Below are 23,254 nucleotides of genomic sequence, written 5' to 3'. Positions count from 1 at the left end.
CATTAGTGAGGATGCTGAAGAAAACTGGGTTGAGGATGGAGCCCTGCAGAACCCCACTGTTACAATTCTCACTTCTGTATAAATCAAAAAATATTTTGAATTTTGCCAGCTTCTTGGCTTCATCCTATAGAATCTAGTGGGGCTTTTATCCAGCCACTTAAAAGCCACAATTCTCTTCCCAGGTATGGTGTGCACTTGTAAGTGCATACTTTCCCCATAAACCTATTATTTTCCCAAGCAATTTTAGTTTCTTTTTTGCCTGCCAAAAAGCAAAGAAAAGGCATGTTCCCCCTGCCACATAAACATATGCAGGAGAATGAGCATCTATTTTCTGACCATTACTGATGCTGAGATTGACTGGGAGAAACAGCAAGGGCTCCAAGTACCACCTCTGGCTCAGTGAGCCAACTGTTTGATTGTTCTCATGTTGTTTAACAGCTTATGTATAATTGCTGCTGGTTTAGACCGTAACACAATAAATGCAGCACTGTGGGAAGAAAGAGACCTTTTTTGCATCAGCAATTTTAGTCTCTTTCTTACATGGAGAGTAATATCTGCACTTGACTGTATTACTTTGTGAAATTTTATTTTCCCCCAAAAAGCCTTCAGTATATCTGATTCATCCTGAATTGTCAAACTCCATAAATCTCATTGCAGCCTATGTTGCCAGTATAAGATAGTTGAATTTACTTTCAGCTAAGGAGGTTATACAGAGTTTAATAAATTTCAACACATTAATTAAAGTAATTTTGCATTTATTGTTCTTGTTATTTTTAATGGATGCATGCACCAGAGATCTATGCAACATTTCATTTTCACTGTTGCTTAATGGTTTACATTTAAGACGGCAATGATAAAGCAGGCAAGATGTATCTATCTACAGCCTAGGGATTTTAATTTATCAGTGGATTGTAGGCTTCCAGAAGAGAAATTAGGGAAGGGTTAGTTCAGATAAAAAGGAGGTAAAAACACAGGAAAAAGAAATTTTGCAAATATTTATATTTCTAGAGACAGATTTACATTCTATCAACCTTTGTTCACCTATAATTTTGGTATTCATTGCAACAGTCCCAGGATTCCACGATTCCTTGTTTTCATAAATGGCCTATGAACAAAATACTTCTAAGGCAAGAAAAGGGGAAAGAACTCAAGTAAGTTTTGCTATCAGCTGGCACAGTATCTTGAATTAAAAGAGCTCACACCATTAGACTGGTTTATCTAGGGCCTCCTGATTCTGGACCTGTACTATTTACAATGAGCTTTCCTCAGTGCTCTGTGGAGATTTCCTCAGTGCTGACCTGAGCACCATTCTGCCTTTCTAGAATGTCCAAAGCAACTACAGTGGAAGTAATAGTTCCTGTAAGAGGAGAACTGCTTTCATCCTTGCTACTATCATCAAATACAAGCAAAATATACCACCAAAATACATGCCATAGGTATTTCTAAGTGAAAAGTAGTATTAAAGAGAAATTGCATCTAAAACACTTAAAGGAATATTTTTGCCAATGCGATGGCATTTTTAAATAGGAAGACTCCTTGCAACACTTAACCATCTGCAATAATTTTGTATTTCAGTAAGAACTTCCTCATACTCAAGAAGTCTCAGAAGGTATTTCTTACTGACTGTTTATTACAGAGTATCCCCTTTAACACAATTCGTAATGTATTATAAAGACATCAGTACACTGAGGGACCTACCAAACAAATTCAGTGACTTGGGTGACATATTAAGAAGTATTTCTAGTTCAGATTTGTGCATCAGATCCTCAGGTTTTGTTGCATCCTTAAGTAACTGTAGTAGATTCTTTTACATTCTCCTGGATTCATTCCTATTTCATTTTTGCTTTAATTTGCTTTTCCATTTCATATTTACCTTACAGACAACTTTATTCTATTTCACATTCCTGTGAACCTTATTGAAGCTCATGGGTCTATGCAGCTAATCTCTTTAGCAATCCACTTCAGGGCACAAGACAGTCAAATGTGCATGCAAGTCCTTGAAGGTACTGTTCAAATGGAAATTCAACTTTCAAATCCCAAAACATTTGCTTTCATTTAAATTAGTTTGAGTTATAACATTGGTGACTTACTCTCAGACACATTCACACATAGTATTTCATACTCTCAGAAGAAACTGCCGGTAACTGAGATACGCACGATAGTGAACAGAGATGGAAATTAATTTTATCAATGTGATGAACACACTACTACTTCAATCAAAATTAATTTGCAAGTTTCGGTGGAATAGGAACAGATACAGGGGAATTAGAAAACAAAATATTTTTCTTAGAACCATAGAATCTGCTGAGTTGGAAGGGAACCATAACAATCATTGAGTCCAGTTCCTGGCCCTATGCAAGATGCCCCAAGAATCACACCATGTGCCTGAGAGCATTATCCAAACACTTCTTCAGCTCTGTCAGGTTTGATGCTTTGACCACTTTCCTGGATAGCCTGTTCCAGTGCTCAACCACCCTCTGGGTGAAAAATTTCCTTATATCCAACCTTAAAGTCCCTAACTCAGTTTCATGCCATTTCCTGTCACTGGTCACAAGAGTGAAGAGACCAGCATCTGACCCTCCATTTCCCCTCGTGAGGGGTAATCTCTCTCTCACTCCCCCCTTTTTCCACATTCAGTACAGAACTGTATCAGTTTTTATTATCGAAAATAAAAGGCAGGCTCAGGGTAAAATAACAGCCACTGCTGAACTCATTCAGAGTTAGTCTCACAACAATCTGCTCTACAACACAAATGAAAAGCAGTATTCTTTCCAAGTGAGTTCCTTATTTGGGGACAATTTACTTTGACGACATATTGTTTTACATTTTCGTGTGGCTTTTCACTTGTTTTGTGAACTTTCACTGAGCAGTGTCCTGACATTTCATTTTCTTTATATGTTGCTGCTTTTCATTTGAACTGTGGATGATCTCCACTTCCACAAGTACTCTGTGAAACATTTGCAAAATTAGGAAAAGCTTAAAAAGCTCTAACCCAAATGAAGCCTTGAAACCCTTGCAAACATGAACAATTAATTGCATGGGAACAGTGACATGCAAACAGAAGTCCTGTAAATATCTTCAGGTTATTCAGAAACACCTTTCCTCTATTAGGAGTGAGCTTAGCACAATGTTTCACTGAAATTGCATCAAGCCTGGAAATTATAAGGAATCTTAACAGAATAAGATCGTTTGTCTTACTCTCCTCATCCCTGGAGAAAATGTCAAAGCGACTGGATGAAGACAGTCTACTCAGGCTATAGCAAGCAATGCTAGGTATATTTAACATATTCAAAAAAGTATCCATGCAATTTCCTAAAAGCAGTTTAATTGATTAATTTTAAATAGTTATTGAGTCAAGAAGTACTAAAGCAAAACTAAAATGGGTAGTAATAAATTTTCACTGCTGATTGCTGAAAAACTATTTTTAGATGAAGCAGTAACAATAGCACTGTAAAAAAACAATTTCCAAATGTTGTCTGAACAAAACAGTATAGTAACTACCTTAGAACATCCTTAAAAATACATATTCATTTTCCCCTTACAACTATAGCTAAACAGAGATGTAAATTAGAGGAATGAAGGGGACTAATTTTCTAATATCTATGAGTACTGTGCATTTTTACTAATTGTCTTTCAAAAAAAGAATAGTCTTATTAATGTAACAACCTTACAGGAAATAAAGACTTCCATAGTAAATATATTTATTACTGGACATTATTACTCTATTAATACAATTGTGACATAAATTTCATTTTTGGCTCCTAAAATCAGAAAATGGTCTAGAATACCAGCCTGATACTACAATCACAGCTCCTAGTTTCACTGTGCTATCTACATCACTGATACAGGATTTTATGAAATGACTACAGAAGCAATGAGACTGCTTGGTGGACTGCTATGGAGATTGAGGTATACAAGCATTAACTCAAATAGAACTTGTTAGCTAAAAAGGCACAGCTGACATTTTATCTGCAACCCCAAAAATGACAGTACCGTACTATATGCAGCTAACATCATCTAAGATACTCACAAGTAAAAATATAAGGACACATGCTACTGAATGTATTAATCAAAGACAAACCTTACTCAGAAGTGATCTGTTTAGTGGTGCACAATGGCAGATGCCAGAGCATATTTTTTTGTGATGCAAGGCTGCTCAAGATCATCTATGGATAACGAACCATAACAGCTTGGGATTTGATAAAATGCAAGCTGAAGGCAAAGAATACAACTATTATCTGAACAACAAATACATATAAACTGGATATTTTTCATCTTTAGTATCAGAATGAAATTATCATGTATTGCTATAAAATTGTGTGTTCATTAATCTAATAGACTTTGCACCAGAAAAAGCTACTTCTTTAATTTATTTACTACTTCCATTCTATTTCTTGGAAACTGCTATGCATTAAAGCACTTAATAGGGTATGGAAGGTAACAAAATCTGTGTTTCTTTAAGATACCTTATATGATTGGCATCAACACAGTTTTCACAGGGAAATCTTGAATGAAGGCTCTATCAGTCACTTTCTAGTTTCTTCACGGTTCAGAAAAAAATCCTTTTTCTCCCTTTAAAAGAAAGACATTTCATGTAAATACTTGCCAGTTCCTGTACTGCTGCATTTTCCATCTTAGCCTGCACACAACTGATGCTTAAAAACTCCTTTAAATATACTTAGTTTGTTCAGTGCCCCTCAGCTGATTGCCAATAGCTGATTATCATGAGAGTTAATCAGATCGTTAAGAGATCTAGAAAAAAAAGACATGAACAGGTTTTCTTCATCATGGACTGATTTGGACTGTTTCCTTAGAGTGTTCTAATATTATACATTTCTGCAGATTTCATCAGTGAGCCAAGTACAGTGAATTGTAGTGATCTCACGTCATATTTTCTACCGCAGTAACCCACAAGGTTCCTTAACTTAGCATGCTCAGTGCATTTATTTGATACCAAAAGGACATGGACTTATACTTGGACATTCATTAACTTCTATACACAAACAGATAATTTCAAAACAGTTTGGATTAAGGGGCAAAAGTGACATGAGTCAATTCAATCTTAGACACAAACAATTTCCTAGAACTATTCAGATTATACTAGAGATTTTAATGTTTTTTCCTTCTCAGCTCTTCTATTTTTGTTCTACAGAGTCTCCTATTCTGGTAAATTAAAGGAATTCACATTGCTTTTCTGCCACAGCTGTGACTAGAAGCTCCAGTTAAGACTGAATGCTCATTGAGCTGGACGTTGTTTGAACAAGACAAACAAAAGATCTTTAAGTTATAAATCAAATCCCTGAAACAGAAAAGAGTAAAGCTATATCAACATATTTGTTCTACAGATGAAAGCTGAGGTACACAAAAATTAAACAATATGCTGAATGCCACACAAGTCTGGTTTAAGGAACCTTCTCAGTCTTAAATATCTTGAATCCTTGCCCACTATCTTAATTACACCCCAAAAAAGCTGTTCTCAGTCCCCATATCTTGTATGTAGCAGTTTTCATATTTTCCTTAGGAGGAAATACCAGTCTTGACAATATATAAAACAGCAAATCTTGTTAGAAATAAAGATATTTTTTAAACAACAAAAGTACTGCATAATTCAAAAGTTCATTTAAATTATTTTAAATACTTTGGAATCTCTGTTTTTTCAGTACTTAAGTACTAAGAAATCAGTATTGCAAAAATGATGGAATTTTCTGTAAATGTAGATACCTATTATTTGCCATCTAATTTTTACAGAATAAAGCCCATATCAGCATGGTGTATTGCACTGAATTTACAGTCACCAAAGTTGGGGGCACAAGAATTTACAAATCCACAGAATGTGTCTTTTCCATCAGAAAAGAAAGACTAAATCTTTTCAATTACTCTAGGACCTAGGGTTTTAATGAAATAACTATCAGGAAAAGCTGGTTAAAAATGTTCCAGCTTTCAGAGTCAACAATTATTTTGTAGCTTGTGGCTGTCTAGATAGAATGTATTTATTTATCAGAACAACAAAGTAAAATTAAACTCATTAGATGCAAACCACAACATTAATAAAAAAACATTGCTGCAACGTCAAGCACTCGAAGTTTCATTCAGCCTTTTTCTGAGGCTTTATGACAGTCTCTGAGTCACATATTTTTTGTGGGTAGCTATGCTTGTCCAGTACCTACATTATTTTTAAAGGAACTTGAAAGGTTTATCCCTCCTACTCTGTGAATGCTCTAGAATTTATATACCTTACAGAGCAGATTCTTAAAATTAAATTATTATTTTCATGATGGATTTTTTTTCCAAGATAATAAAATCCACTAATTTTATACACCAAATAATGGATCCTCATTTCTCCTCCACCCCAATTTCTTTTTATTTAGAGCATGTAGTATATATTTTAAGTTCCTGTATACCCAAACGCAACTCCCATTGTATTCCATTTTCCTGCCTTCCTGGCTCATTTCTCAATCATGCCTAGCTCTTTCTAGCTAGGATTACTAGCTGATGCTACTGGTAGTTATGCTGGCAGCTCTACATCTGCTATCCAGTTATCCAATTCCTTATAAAATCTTCCCTAGAGCTCCCTGCCAATTCTGACTCTTTTTGTCTAGTCAGTCCCAGTTTCCACTCCGTGTCCAATTTTTATCCAGGTTGACTATTAATCCACTGCCTTTGCCCATCAAGCCTCGGTCATTGCCTCCTCAGCTCAATGCTGACCAATTTTCTCCCATACTGGTACTCTTTCGTCCACTGGGGTCCCAGAAGACTTCCAGCTGAGATGACACACAGAGGAGTTATTAAAAGTCATCACGGGAAACTCTTTTTCTATCTTTTTCGTCTTGCAACACAAAGTCTGTTGAGTCACTTCATGGGAATACTATGAGTTTATCACAGTCAGCCTCAGGAGTTTTGAGAAGCCAAAGCACACCCAGCAATGACCACAAATGGATTTTTTTTAATCTTTATTATTAACAAATCCTTCTTTTCTCTGTGAATTGCTCGTTTTCAAAAGGCTTAGGATTTTGCTAATTCTAGTGCATAGTCACAGGGATGACCACAAACACATTCTGTTCAGAACTGGCAATCTCACTGCCAGGCAGAAAATTTAACTCCACCAGAAAGGAAACTTTCAAATATGATGTGTAGTTTTATGTTGAGATTATAACTGTGTTGAAAAATCCTAGTTCGATGCAAATATTTCTAAGGAGACATGAATTAACCTTTGGGAGTCAGGAGAAGACAGATAAATCAGTAAATTAAGTTTTAGTATGTTTTAATATAGGTAACTGAAACATGATCCATGTTTCAACAAGAATTTTCAGGTTTTCTTGGAGATTTAAAAATTCTTTTTACAAGTCCCTTGGGGAGCAGAATGAACTTCTCTCATTCATTGGATGAACAGTGCATAATACTTTGCATAACGAAATTAAGCAGCCTGAAGTACATGTGAACATGACTAATGAGACCAAATGCAGCAGGAAAAGCAAGCAGATGGCTTGAGTGAGCTGGAACAGAGTAGCAAGGAGAAATCTGAATGTTTTGAGTTTTTGCAGGGTACATACAGACACAAAAATATAATCTTTGCATTTCTGTGTAACAGTGCATCTCTCAGCACTTGGATGGCCTATGGAGCACAAGTGAGAGCTTGTCAGAATAGTAATGGTCTCTGTGGAAAACCTTTATATGTTGTCTATGGGAGATACAAAATGCAAACAAAATGGAGGTGAGAGGGCAGGGGGTGTTTGTTTCACTTTGTGTCTTGCTTTTTTAATTTCATAAAAAAGATACTTAAGCTAGTGATATATTTTTATTGAACTAGTCTTTCTCCAACAAAAGTCTGGTTCTCAGATACCTCTCCAGTAGTACAAACATTTGGGGGAAAATGCAGAAAGAGAGAGAGAGAAAGAAGGCAGTAGGTATTAAAAGGTGATGGGAAAAGGCTTTCTTATCAAGGAAGTTCAATGACCAACTTATGAAGGATGCTACAAGAAACACCGGAAGATGCAGACAAATTCAGTTTGCTCTCCTTGCTTTCTATGAAAAAAAAATCTGTCCATAGAAAAGATTAACTGTTCATTTCTATAATTTGAGCTAAATTGAGGGTTACCAGACAGCCTCTCCTTGGGAGGTATTTCTTGGGAGGTATAGCTCTACTCTGCATGAACTGGCTATTTACATCTGCAAACTTAAGGGATTGCTGGCAGTTATGTTATAAAAAACGAGCACATTCAGGGAGAAAAAGTATAAAACTGAGCAAATTTACAATTTTACAATCATCCTGCCATCATATCTATTACAAATGACTAGGATAAAACACCTTTGGATCTGTATTTTCTGACATCTGAGATTTTATTTTTTCTTTAACTAGAAAACTTTATTTGATGTTTTGAAAGAAAGCTGGGACACTACCTGGGATTGCAATATAAGGATATCATGTCAACGAAGTAATTTAAACTAATGTTCAGAAGAAAACGATTTAATTAATTTTTCTGCACCTGTCTATAAGCACAGTATTCTGTTTCACTGTTAATAATGCTACAGCTTTAACCCACCTACCACATATTTGACTATTACATTCTCCTAGTATTCAGTGCTCACAGTGCAATCCAGTAGTGTGGAATATTTTTATTACCAACAAAAACTGTAGAGGTACAAGTTTCAGACATTCTTTAATCCCTTCAGCTAGTTTTCAAAATGTATCTCTTCACTGTGTATACTGGTCTCGGTTTTTTAAAAGTTTAGAATATTCAGAAAAATAGAAAGAGACAGAGTAATTTCATGGAGCATCACTGTTCAGCTAAAAAAAAAAAAGAACCAAAAACCACAAAACCCCAAGCTTCTTTTAGTTCTGGAAGACAGCAGTGATATTTCTTTACTATTTTTTCAGGACTTCTGACTGCATTTTTTATCTCCTGTACTAAACAGAAAACATTTTTTTCAGGTTTAAATATATTGAAGTTATCTCCACTCTGAAACAATCACAGAAGACTCTAATAACCTGGCATTTGTAGACCAGCAAGACCTTTCAGTCAGCCTTGACCTACATTTATCAGGTGATATATGTAGAGATTTGGATGATCTTTTTATTTTACTGGAAATGATTCTTAATTACACTGAAGTACAATATTTAAGCTTCACCCCACGAAACACTATGAACTGTTTGTTACATGATAAATGACCTTAAATAAGAACTGCAATACCCAGACATCATTCCAGCCTGTATTACTTTTATCAGATCTCCCTCTGATCTTCTATTTTAAATACACACTGTTATTCAAACTATCATCAAAATCCAGCTTATATCACTATCCTTGTAGCTTTCTAACATAACTTGCATTATTTTAGGAGTACCTATCACACTACTAATTAAAACATGGGGTTATTGATCTCAGTGCCTTTTATCATCCCCCCAGACCAGGTATGCAATAGTTTTGTGAGGAAAAGTATCAACTGACAATTTCTATATTGTCAATAGCTTAAAAATTATAATCTCCTTATGTAAAGCTGTTTGTCAATAACTTCAGTTGCAAAACTGAGTTTCTGTGATCTTCTGCAATAATTTGTATCAAAACAGAGGGTTCAAACGCACAGGCAGCACAGCTTCATGACAGGGAAGTCCTGCTTCTCCAACCTGATTTCCTTCTGTGACAAGTGTCATGGTTTGAGAGCCCAAAAATCCAATTCCCTAGTCAAAGCCCTCCTCCCTCATTCCCACCTAGCTGAGCAAGGGAAGCCAGTTGATGCCATCTTTTTGAATTTCAGTAAAGCTTTCAATACTGTCTCTCACAGGATCCTTCTGGACAAAATGTCCAGCACACAGCTGGATAAACACATCATGTGGTGGGTGAGCAATTGGCTCAGGGGTCGAGCACAGAGGGTAACAGTGAACGAGGTAACATCAGCCTGGTGACCTGTCACTAGTGGGGTTCCACAGGGCTCATCTTGGGCCCTGTGCTCTTCAACTTCTTCATGAATGATTTGGATGCTAAAGCATGATGACTTGGTGGGCTAAACAGTATACTTATTGACAGGTGCAGAAAAATTAATTAAATTGTTTTCTTCTGAACATTAGTTTAAATTACTTCATTGACATGATATCCTTATATTGCAATCCCAGGTAGTGTCCCTAGAAGGGATGGATACTAAGCAAGTTTGCCAGTGACACAAAACGGGGAGACTCCCTCAAAGGCACAGAGGCCCTGCAGAGAAACCTCGACAAATGAGAGAGACTGGGCAATCACCAACCATATGAAGTTCAACAAAGGGAAGTGCCAGATTCTGCACCCGGGATGGGGCAACTCTGGATGTACGTACAGACTGGGGAATGAGATGCTGGAAAGCAGTGCTATGGAAAGGGACCTGGGGGTCTTGGTCAACGGCAAGTTGAATATGAGTCAGCAGTGCCCTGGCAGCCAGGAGGGCCAACTGTGTCCTGGGGTCATCAGGCAAAGCATCGCCAGCCGGGTGAGGGAGGGGATTGTCCTGCTCTGCTCTGCACTGGTGAGGCCTCACCTTGAATATTGTGTGCAGTTTTGGGCACCACAATATAAGAAAGATATTCAGGTATTAGATAGTGTCCAAAGGAAGGCAATGAAGATGGTGAAGGACCTTGAGGGGAAGCCGTATGAGGAGCAACTGAGGTCACTTGGTCTGTTCAGCCCGGAGAAGAGGAGTCTGAGGGGAGATCTCACTGCAGTCTACAACTTCCTTGGGAGAAGAATGTGGTGGGGGCAGACACTGATCTCTTCACTCTTGTGACCAGTGACAGGACCCAAGGGAATGGCCTGAAGTTGTGTCAGAGGAGGTTTAGGTTGGATATTAGGAAAAAGTTCTTCACCCAGAGCATGGTTGCATATTAGAACAGGCTCCCCAGGGCAGTGGTCACAGCACTAACCCTGATAGAGTTGAAGAAGCATTTGTGTGATACTCTCAGGCACATGGTGTGACTTTTTGGGATGACCCTGTGCAGGGCCAGGGGTTGGACCTTGTGGGTCCTTTCCAACTCAGTATATTCTGTGATTCTGCAATTTTAGGTTTGCTATATTGTTGTATATAGGAAGCTGGTAGGAGCAACCCCAAAGGAAGCTGGTAGGAGCAAAGTGCAAAACAAACAAAAGAAGGTGGTTCTTTGTGCCACAGGTGAAATATTTACGAAATTCTCAGAAACATATTAGGAGTTACAAGAAAGTTTTGAAATGTACTATAGGGAAACTTAACAAGAACTTAGAAAAGAGATTCATTGCTAGCGGGAGATATCACACCAGGTTCAGGAAATCCCTTGTGCTAAAAACAGTTAGAGGCTGGGAATTTTCAAGAGATGTGTGATGTGTTCTCATTCTATTCCTCTTTCCCCTGGAAATCTTCTATGGCTTGTTGGAGATAGGATGCTTAACACTGTAGGTCCAAGTCTATAAAAATCCCTCGTCTGAATTCTTGGAATCATTCTTCCATTTCAGTGAGATGCTCTGCATCTGCCTATACTTTTGCCTAAGCACTTATGTAAAGATGTTGCTTTCTAACATGCTTTTTGCTTTTGCTACATCTCAGATCATTAACATTAACTTTTCTCCTACTGCAAAACCAGATTGTGACAGACATCTTGGTTTGCTATAAACATTTTTCCTCCACATATATGCTGAAGCATGCAATTAAAAGTAAGAATCGATAGTTCACTATGGAGCAAAACCATCACATTTCCTTATATTGTGCCAACTTCTATCCTCAAAATCTCATTCTGACCTCTTGTAACAACCCAATTCCATACTGATCAATTCATTTACTTGCTCCTGAAGAACAATTTCCAGCTTAAACTATGAGCATGACCTTCAGCTTAGGAAAGACATCAAACACAAGATCAATCTGATGGTATAGAACTCTCTGCAGAAGGAAACTAAACAGTTGGTTTATTTCATGCCACAAGGGAAAATAACCCAAATACATAAAACTAAGAAGTTGACAAATAAAGGGCAAGTTTTTGAGGTTTTGTGTTCCAGATCTTGTTCAATTAGCAATTAGTAAAGTCAACTGAATTGGCCAGCTGACAACTTGTAATGCCAAAATAAGAGTTTAATGTTCTTTGCCAACATCAAGCTGATGTACAGTGTGTCACTCTGTACCTAGAAAACTCAGCATGTCCTTTCCAAGATGACAAAACAATTTTCACAAAGCTCTGTTAATAGGCACTCACAGTTTATCAAGATTCTGTACATTATCTCAAGTTTTACTATCTTCAAAACAATAGTTTATTAGCCGATTATGTTGGAAAAGAAGCATTTTCTCTTACAAAAAGCTTTGATGAGTTGAGTTACCATTCTCCTCACATACATAAAGGAAAAAAAAATCAAAATCCACTTGCCAAGCATTGTTTCCCAACTGCAAAATTTAAAGGGAAGGTTGCCATTTCCTCTGGCAAAGACTTATGAACGCAAAAAAAATGCCGTACCCATAAAATCAGGAAATAAATATACAATCAAATTAGAAATCTTAAACAGCATGAACTTATCACATGCACTCAGGCAGAGCTCCCTTGCTATTAGGGATCAGATAAAGATTTTAATTAGCTCCCTTGAAAATTGTTGTTTGCATTTAGAACGTACAACAAGTTCATCACCGCTTCTTTGTCATCCATTTTCCAGGAAGCTTCTTAGTCAGAATATATCCTGTAACTCTACTCCCAAACCATGAGTAAGTACATACATGAAGCAGTCAAATCATGGTAAATTACAACAAAGCATCATTTAAGAGTGGGAACGCTTTGCATTTAAACTTGGTGTTCCTACCATCCAGTCAGGCAACACATCTTAGGTAATGAGTTTTTACAGTTGCACTTATTTGGAAACAGGAAAACATCCCAGCCAATCCACAACAGTGAAACCAAGTTTTCAAGCAGAATGATATAAATTACAATACACATGAGATTTTAAAATTAGTTCAGACAAACAAATGCACAGCACAGTTATTCCTGCCTTGGCAGAGGAAACAATGCAAGGTCCACATATTTTTTCAATCTGCATCTTCTATTATTAACTTTTACATGTATACATATATATATATAATATATATATATAATATATATATATTATTATATGCATACAGATTAATGAACATAAATGTATTAATAACCAATCTGTAATTCTAGACTAACCAGGATGTTATAAAGATACATTTTTAATAATTTTTATTTGTCTTCGAAGTACTACTTTCTTAACTATAAGGAAATGCCTGTCAGTAGGAGAGGAAACTACTCTATACTGCATCTGTGCAGGTGTAGATGACATGTAGTTTTACAGTCTTTTACTTTTCACCTTGACAAGGCATTCTGAAAAACATGACCTTATTGTAGATATTTTTATTTCTCTCAAGACTCAAAATAGAAAATAACCAGATACAAACTTTCTACTGCTTGATTTACTTGAGTATCAAAAGTAAGTTCCTATTCATTGATATAGTTAGTCCCCATATGATGAGCAAAATGTCATGCCCAACAGCCTTTAAGCCACTATTTCAAAAATACCACTGAAAAAAACCCCAAAAGACTGTTAAAGCACATGAAAAGTCTACTTAGTTTTCTACGGATTTCATGAGGTTTGTCAATATTAGCTGATCAGGCCTAAAATGCAGAAGTAATGTATCATAAAAACAAGTGCTTTCTGAGAACCTCCAACAGAATAGTGATACAAATAATATTACTTATCAGAGAAGTAATAACACAATGCCACAAAAACTTCCAAAAACCTCATAAGGCCATTGACATAATCAGTTCAAAATTATACAACATTTATATTAACATTGCTCTTTTTTCTTCTTTTGTTTTCAGTTTTTCAACCAAGTATTTTTATTTTAACTACAGATAAACCAACACTACCACTTCATTTCTAGTTGGCAGCTTTTTGGCTATCTCTAAACTATGGTATTCAGAAGGATGCTGATGTTTCAGATACTGCGGTGAGTTGACTGTGGCCATAAACTAAGCACCCAACAGCCACTCATTCACACCACTTCCAAGCATTGAAGGGAGAAGATGAAGCACAGAAGCAAGAAAAAACTCAAGACAAAGCCAATTAAAAAAGTGAAGGAAAAAGAGAGGGAGAAAATATACAAGTGAAGTAAAAGTAATCTCTCCCTCCCACCAGCAGCCCAGTGTTTACATAGCCTCCACGCAACTACTTCAGAAAGACCACTCCCAGTTTCTCTTGCTGAGCATGACATTGTAAGAATGCACAGAATACCCTTTTGGTCGATTTGGGTCAGCTGTCCTGGCTGTGCTCCCTCTCAAGCCCTTGCCCACCCCCAGCCTACTTGCTATGAGCAGAGTTAGAGAAGGCCATCTTGCTGTGCAAGCACTGCTCAGCAATAGATAAAACACTAGTGTGTTATCACCACTGTTTTAGTCACTGACCTAAAACAGCTGCATGTGGGCTGCGATGAAGAAAGTTAGTTCCATCTGATCCAGACTCAATACAGATACATACCACAGTTAATGTTTCAAGTTTGCCAGAATGATAACTGCACACAGCGACCTTTTCCCCATTTTCTTTCTCCTATCATTTCCAACCCGGTTTCTAGGCCCTCTGATGAACAAGCAACCAGGATGCCAAAAAGCACTGGTCATGCAGTCTAGATCGAACTATTGAGGTCACAGTCCTTAACCTAGATGTCACCTCTACTGCTACCAGTCTCATTTCCATCCATTTGGTGTTCCACTTTCCAAACTGCAGCACAAGAAAAATTACTTGACTGTCTCTGCTCCAGGTAGTATGTTATAAACTTTATAAACACCTAATGTAGATAACTGCATCACCCCACTTCTTCTCCTTTTTTTTTTTTTTGGGGGGGGGCCTTTCTACTTTCCCCAATTTCTTCCCCTTAATTTAAAGCCTGTCAAAACCTGTCCAGTTCTTGACAATCTCATTCCCAGTGTATCTCTCAGCTTCCTTCTCTCAATACATTTCTTCAATTTCTCTAAAAAAAATCCAACTAGCATCCAGTCCACCAAGGAACTACTCCATCATATTCTCTGCTGCCATTTCCAAGTTGGTGCTTTGTGCTTAAATGGGAGTTATGCACGTAAGAACTTAATAGTGATCCTTACTGATATAAATACAATTTCTAAAGTTGGTGATAATACATACGCAAAAAGAAGTGGAAAGATGATTAAATAATTCTCATTCTCATACGATTCAAAGTTTACTTCACGGTTATTATAACATGGACAAAACAATACTTGAGGCAAAACTTGATTTCCAGTATAAATGATATATTGCATTGTGTTCAAGAAAACAGAAGGTTGACTCACTGCCATGTTGTCAGCCTATATTGAACTGAAACAAATTGAAGAAGTAATTCATAATACAATAGTATTCTCAGCAGCTGCACATACTGCCCAGGCTATTTAAATATTCTATATATAGTTGCTCAGAAAGGCACAATTAACAGAGTGCACAGAGTGGATGATGAATCATCAGGTAGTTTAAGTAAAATTTTGCTTGATTAACTGTTTTGTTTTTAAAGCATCTGCACCGTATTGTCTGATGTACCAGGACGGATCAAATTGTTCTCAGTCTTTTTCTGATAACCAGACAAGCTTACAAATGATAAGTTTTATTGTGTTATGGAACTGATGCCAAACTGAAGAGCTGTGTATTGTGTGATTCCAGCTACCTAATTTTTGGCCAAGAATTTAATATCAGCCATTGTTATATATGAAACTAGCCCAGATATATCAGCCACTAATAGCATTGTGTCATATGGAAGTAATTTTAGTTTTTGTCTCCCCATCTTCAAAGTAGATTTATCAGTTCTCTTGAATTTTATTTTGGTCAGCTGGCAACCAAAGAGATTACAGCTAGAGTATTTTCAGATGGAGGCATTAATGAACAAAGCTCACTGATTTGAGTCAAAGCATACCTGACTTCCATCATTGTAAATGTTGCCAGTGCATGCACTTCTTTGTTTAGACCAGCAGATGAGGTATTTACATGTCTAAAGATGCACAAAAGCACCTAATACAGTTTATAAAAGCATTTAAATGAATAAGCACCTTCTTTCCATGGACTTTCATGGGAGTCATATCCTTAATAACGTCAATGAGAAATCTCCTTTTCCAAAAGGAAAACATCAAAATTTAACACTCCAAGCAATAAAGCGAAATTTAAACTAGGGTATGAAAAATTTATTAGCTCTATCTCTTGAAAAAAATAATCTTACATAACAGAATAAGTTTTATCTCCAGGTTCTGCAAGGTTATTCCTCCTGGTGTATATACAGTTTTAGATTACTATCTTTATACAATATATTACTATAGAATGTTTACAGTATTGCAAGGTTTTCCCTCACCTTCATGTGACTGAAGTTTTTGACTCACTCCTAAGGAAGAGTTACAAATTAATAGTATAGAAGTTCATTTTTTGTAGACACAGTATTGTGTCACTGCTGACATAAAAACAACACTAATAAAATTGCTAACCACTTGGTCTCACATGTGCACTTAAAGGACTTAAGCTAATCCTTCTTAACTGTTCCACTAATTGTTGGTGGGTTGATTTTTGGGTGGAGAAGAGTGAGGAGGGAATTGCTTACTTCATCTTGCATGCGTTTACTGGATCCCAAAACCTTCTCTGCCACATTTTCCCCAGATAATTAATACTCATTCCTTTTTCAGCTGAATCTCGAGATTCAGTTAAGACAGAATCTTAGTGTGCTGGGAACTGTGCAAATACGCAGTCAAAAGAAAGAAAAACATTATAGCAATAAATCAAAGAGTTTAAACATCTACTGTCATTGGAGAATCAGGACACAGTACTTGGTTACTTTCAGTAAATTCCCACATATAAGTAGAAGTCCCATTTCTGTTGGAAAATCTACTCTAACTCCTATCAAGCAGAGATGGAGCAGTAAAAATGTTACAACAGAAAATGTAAGCTATAAATTCTCATCCTAATGAAGGTACAAAGACAAAACATAAAGAACAGTTGAGAAAAAAATGCACTTGTTCTGAACTCCAGAAGACATTTAAGACTGTATTTTACACAGGCAACAAAACATGAGTCTTTCAATAAGCAGATACAGCTTTTTCTTTATTAAGTCCTCAAAATGGTATTTCAAGAAATAATACTCATTAACAATGACAATTAAAATTCTGTTTCTGGAAGACTAGCAGAAAAGAATAATATTACATATTTTGCTGCATGCTATTTAGAATTCCTTTTGGTGTTCTATTCCTTTATATGCTACAGGAGCATGCAAAGCTATATTCAGTTCAATGACACATCTGAACAACTCATATCAGAGGCTATTTAAGGCATGCATGCTAGCACATCAAAGGGGATAAACCTAAAACAAAGAGATGCAAGGCCAAGCTCCGTTACTATTTCAGGCTGTCTCTTGTATAGAATTTAGGTGTCAGTTATGAAGATCATATAAATGTTTTATGTTTTGCACAATCACTATTAATTATGACCTACATTAGCATTCAAAAAAACGTCAGCAGTAAGACCCTGCAAGACTGTAGACAGTCATTTCAGGTGAATTACTGGTGTGATCCTACAGAATGTCAGTAAATAAGATTATCTCACCACAATAATTATTGAGGCAGTAGAAAAACAAACAGACAAAATGCACAGCACTATCATGTTATCTAACCAAAATGTTGTGTTTGTGTAGAGCTTACTTTGAAATGTATCCATTTGAAAATACTAAACCCTTCTGACATGGCTATTCTAATATATATTATTCAACTTGTGAAAATAAGGATTTATAATATTAAGGATTTATAATATACATCTGCTGTTTTGGATATACTAATAACCATCACTATTTTGGCATGGTTTTGTGTATTCTTTGAATACCCATGCTAAGAACAAAATTAATACTATGAGAATTTAAAATCTCAGGGCAGGATATTCCACATTCATTTAAGTGGAATAGGACATGGATGTCCAGCGAGCTGTGCTGGAGAAGAGGGTAGTGTGCTGCCACAAAAGCTTTTTGCAGGAGTAAATACTGGAAGCTTTCATAAACCTGTGACTGAAACTAGAGTAAGCTTTACTCTGACTAACAAATTGCAGACAGTAACTAAAAATGACCCAATTATTTCTGGAAAAAACAGCTCTTTAAAATTTAAAGTTGAAATATATAAATGGATGGAGAAAAAAGAGTAAAATGATTGTGTATGACAATTCAATAGCAGGAAAACTGAATACCAGGTTTTATTGTTTTTCAATGAAAGAACATAATAATACAAGCTATTGTAATTGTTTTTTTAACAACAGTTTTTTCCATAAATAGCATTTATGTTTTAATTACACTGTTAAAGCTGTGTGAGAAGAATTTATTTTGTAGATACTGTTTCTTTACAACCATTCTCAGTATTACTCATTATACTAGCATGCCACTGAGATAAATGAGCATTCTTATCCTATTCCTTTAAATCACTGAAACATCTGTATAATTCCTTAGCAGTGATTTAACTATTGATGTAGCTGAAAATATAATCAGATGAGCATCTTCCTCCCTTTCACCGTAATCTAATATCTCTGTTGAATTATGAGGTCACAGACTTGCATAAGAGTCTCATATAGCTATAAACCTTTCTACTGTCATAACAGGGTTTCTTAGTTGCTGTTATTGTTCCTCTGGGAACTTATTTGTTAGTGAAAGGTTTTCCCCCCATATAACTTAACTAACCCTTAAAAGGATTCTTCAAATATACTTGGAAACATGAAAACAACAAATCGCTTAGAGAGGATACATTCTCTTGATAAAAATAATACTAAATTTTTTTCTAATAACAGATGCTCTGACACAGCCTTCATTAGTGATTTTTTGTTACGAATGAAACTTCCAAGGAAGAAACAGTCAAGAAAGAAACCAAAGTTTGCCAGGAGTGGAGTTACATTTTTTAAGTCCTCTCAGTGATGCAGAGGCCACTAAAATAAAAAAAAAAAATCCGAATAGTGGCTCCTGACTCTGTTTAGAGTTTCAACACATAGTGTCTGCAAAGAACACCATGTATTAAAGCAGTCAGTAGTACTGTTAACCTGGCTAAACCCTATTCAGCACAAAGACTGAGGAAATGAGCTGTGTAACTTTGGCTATGATCAAAACTGACCTTATAGTTATTATTTAAAATCTATTTTCTGGGACTTGTACCCCCTTTCACTGTTATGTCCATCTGCTGCCTCTTGTCTTAAACTAGACTCCTATGCCACTGACACCTTTGGTCATTACATACACTGAACATCCCAATGACTATGTGTCAGTCCCATAGCCAAAGTGCTGGGAGCTCCATGAGATGCTTCAACAAGGACAAATGTTAAGCTTCTGTTTTAAAGCTTTCATCCACTTACTTCTCAAAATGTAGAACGTTTGGCATTGTCTGTAAGATTAGACAATCAGTTTCATTAAAACTTACTGAACTGTTTTCTACCACTCAAGAAGACAGTGAAGTGTCTTACCTTAGTAATTGCCTATAAGCTATATTTCTAGCACACCTCCAACACTTTTTCTTAGAGTAATGAGCTGGTATTTCAAATGGGATGAAGAGTCACCATGAGGGATTCCTTACAGTATGCGGTCCTGAGCAAGTTAAGGACTATTCTAAGTTACATCAGATTTTCAGCCACAACAAGGAGACAGTGAAGCTTTGTGAAAGCCTGGCCACCTCTGTTCTAAAACACATGCCAATATCCTGCTCTCTAGTAGTAGGTGTTATTCAATAGAAATGTGGCAAACGCGTGCACACGCGCGCGCACACACACACACTCATGCACAGAAGCTCTCAGCAACCTAAATGACCCATGATACTTTCACAATCCTTTTCTTGGCCATGAAGATGTAATTAAACAACACTGATCCCCAAAATAATAGAAAATAAGTAATTAAAAAAAAAAAGGAAAAGGAAGGAAACCTCAAAAGAAACCCTACGATCTTTCAAGATAAGCAGTTCTGGACTTTGCACTGTCCTACTAAATGAATATACTGAAGAATTTTACACTATGACTACAGCATCTACTATCAAAATCCATGCAAAAGGGGCTAGGATTTTTCTTAGTACTGAATTATCAGAATTAAAATAGTTCCTTTTGAAACACCAAGCTGAATCACATTAGTGGCCCAGCATCTGGCGAGTAATATAACACATTATGGAGTACCTGAATTATTCATTAGCTTGAAAGACACTGTACTCATTCCAAAAGGCAAAAAATATCCCTAATAATAATTATATCATACAGACAAAGGAGGTCAATAAAGTTAGAAGTAGTTTCCTAATGTTTGTATTGGGTAAATAAATAAAAAGTAAATAATAATTAAACTTTGACCTCTCACTTTCCTTTTCCTTTCAACCTTTTCACTTAACCCAAAGTTGGCTAGAATCATTCACTGTAACTTTGTGGTCTCAGCTGAACAAATTATTACAGCGCATTAGTACACTTTATTACTTTTTATCAGTCTTCTATTTCACTGTATCACTGAAGCCATGGTTGCCTCCAATGAACATCTTTCTCCTCAAGGCTCAAAATCTTTTTCCTCTTCCTTTTCTCCCCTTATCTTTCACATTGCTTTAGCTGTGAAATTTCAGTCACTCTTCTTCTCATAGCAAGGAACTCAGTTCTACCCCACTAAAATACCTACACCCCATTACCTGCCTGGCTCTTGCTTCCTCTGTATTGTCTGTGACTACCTAGCAATGGCCTGCCTTATTTTTTTTTTCCTCTTCCTCTCCTCTTCTTGTATTAATCTCTGCTCTTTGTTTTCAACTTCTAAGTTTTCACTTCTTCCTGATCGATCTCACACACTGAACTTGTCTTTGGAGAACAGTCTCCCAACAACCAATGAACTGATATTTTCCATTTCCTCCTTTTAGTCTTCCAAAACCCTGCTTAATCTGAACACTAGCTTACTTAACACACAAAAGACAAGTTAATGTGTTCTTTCAACAAAGACTGTTTAAAATGTATTCTTTCATTTTATTTGCACAGGATAGGCTAGACTAAAACCTGAGTAAATAAATTATGCTTTTCCTTTGAATATCTGCCTAACCCTACGTATTATAAGTAAAAAGTTACTTCAAAGTTTTGTGTATGGATTTAAGATCTAGAGGGTCCTGCTGTTTGATTCAAATATGTTTTATTACTACAAAATATTTGTTCTTTGTAAACATCTATATATATATACACAGGGTGGGATTAGCAATAAATATACTAGTCTTGTTTCCATGGTGGTTGGAGTAGATGATGACAAAATGTGAAGATAAAACCTGTACGTAAGTACAAATAATAAAAGATTCTTCACCTATATGAATAAAATACAAACAAGAAAAATGAGAAAGGGATGACAACGGAGTGAAGATGGTACAGAATTTAGGATTATGATGAAAATATTGAATGCAGGGATGAAGATGGGTAACAGGAGTAAAAATTAAAAATTATCAGTTAATTACAAAACTCAGAGAGAAGAGAGGCTCAAGAAGATTAAGCTGAAGGTAACAAGACAGTCTCCAGCCCAAAGTCTGAAAGAACAGGAAGAGGATATATGAAGTAGCAAGATCATTATCTTGTCCTATAGGCATAGAAGAGTAGAATAGCATAGAGCAGCAAAGTAGGAGAAAGGAGAAAGCAATCAGAGCAACAGATGGTTGGAAAGCTTTTTAATAGTATATTTTTTTTTAGAGAAAGTTTTCAGAGAAAGTTTATTTAATTTAAAGACAACCTGGTCAAGGGAGGATGAGCAGGTAGATCATACAGCATCAATTCAGTAGCTTTCTTTAAGGTTCTGGGATTTATTAGACATTGGAAATGCGTGAGACCTCACATATCTGAAGTTTAGAAAAGCCTTTTTCATATCAGGCCATATGGGAAATCATTACTCAGCTGACGTAAAATTAGGATTAACAGCAGAAATATTACGTCAATAGGTAACTAAAGGGAAAATGTTTCACAGAATATTCTGAGTTAGAAGGGACCCACAAGGATCACTGAGTCCAACTTTAAAGTGAACGGCCCATACAGGGATCAAACCCATAAACTTGGTGTTAACCTCACTGAAAATGAACACACTTAGTGATGGAAAATTTCAGGCTAGAGGGAAGCTATTAAGAGAGTTCCTCAATGATCAGTCTTGGGAGAAATCTTATTATTTTCATAATTACTTTGGCCAAAGTATCCGTACTATATTAGTGAACTATCATGATAATTCATTTTTGGGGAGATAATCAATACCAAGGGGCATTGGGATATCTTATGCAAAGAACTGCATGACCTTGAGAACATGAATAATACAAATGAAATAAAAATCCATCATAGAAATGGCAAGGCCATCCCCCCTAAGGACTAATAAAAACATTTCTTCCATAAGTCAGAATTTCATCAGTTAAAAATGACTGAGGTGGAAAAGGATTGGTCATAGGATTTAAGTATGAGTTGTTAGTGTTATATGGACAATGCAACTGTAAGCTGCATCAAACAAGACTTTTCAGGAGAGAAGGAAATACTGATATGGGGGAAATCTAATCATCGGTATCTCTAAATTGCCATAGAATCCTGTTCACTCATGTTAAAGAATGATAAGCTTAAATTGGAAGAGGTGCAGAAAGAGGTGCCAACATGATCAGAGAAATGGAAAACCTATCTGACAAAAAGAGATTAAAAATGCTTAAGCATATCTGGTCTGGTGAAATAAAAGTCAAGAGAAAATATGCCAGGGAACTGAATAGTAAAAGAGAAGGAAAAATTATTCGGTCTAGGGGCCACAGCTGGCATAAGAACAAATAAATATAAGGTGGCCATGAATAAAGTTAGGCTGTAAATGAATAAAATAGAAGTCTAAACATTAAAACAATGAGAATCTGTAACAGCCTCATAATAGAAGAAACAGATGCGGCTCCCATCCTCTCCCCAGAATTGCACCTAGTTTCACTGTGCTTTACAAGCCCATAAGGTGGATCAATATGAAGTGCTACTTGAAACAATAAGGAGCTGGAGTTGGCAGCCAAGGAGATCCCTACTCATCTTGTGTTTTTAAAATTCTTTAAATAGCAACTACCATTTTTTAGGAGCAGCTATGTATGAAAAGAATAAATAGAAGACAACATAAGATAAGTGTTCTGTTTACAGAATCATACACTTTTTCTATAGACTAAATGTGCTAATTTTTTTCTGTTTTTACATAACTATTCAGAAGTAGTATAAAAGATGCAGTTAGTTGATGCAGTCTGAATGAACAGAGGTGAAAAAAAGAACTTCATAACACCACTGTATATGTGTGTCAC

General features: G+C 36.2%; 1 protein-coding gene across 3 annotated transcripts in view; it reads right to left on the bottom strand.

Moving 5' to 3' along the window:
* The window catches only part of SYT1 (synaptotagmin 1), a 348,639-nt gene that overhangs the window by 262,583 nt on the left and 62,802 nt on the right, over positions 1 to 23,254 (bottom strand). For 2 of the 3 annotated variants that reach the window (XM_032688530.1, XM_032688528.1), the window contains exon 2: positions 4,467 to 4,572. The exons of the other annotated variant lie outside the window; for it this stretch is intronic. The gene's annotated coding sequence lies outside the window, so the exon portion shown is untranslated. The remainder of the gene's footprint in view (positions 1 to 4,466; positions 4,573 to 23,254) is intronic. 3 annotated transcript variants of the gene reach the window in all.

This window comes from Chiroxiphia lanceolata, chromosome 5 (assembly GCF_009829145.1).
Source record: "Chiroxiphia lanceolata isolate bChiLan1 chromosome 5, bChiLan1.pri, whole genome shotgun sequence".
In the NCBI taxonomy this organism is placed as follows: Eukaryota; Metazoa; Chordata; class Aves; order Passeriformes; family Pipridae; genus Chiroxiphia; species Chiroxiphia lanceolata.
This window is presented reverse-complemented; position numbering and strand designations above follow the sequence as displayed.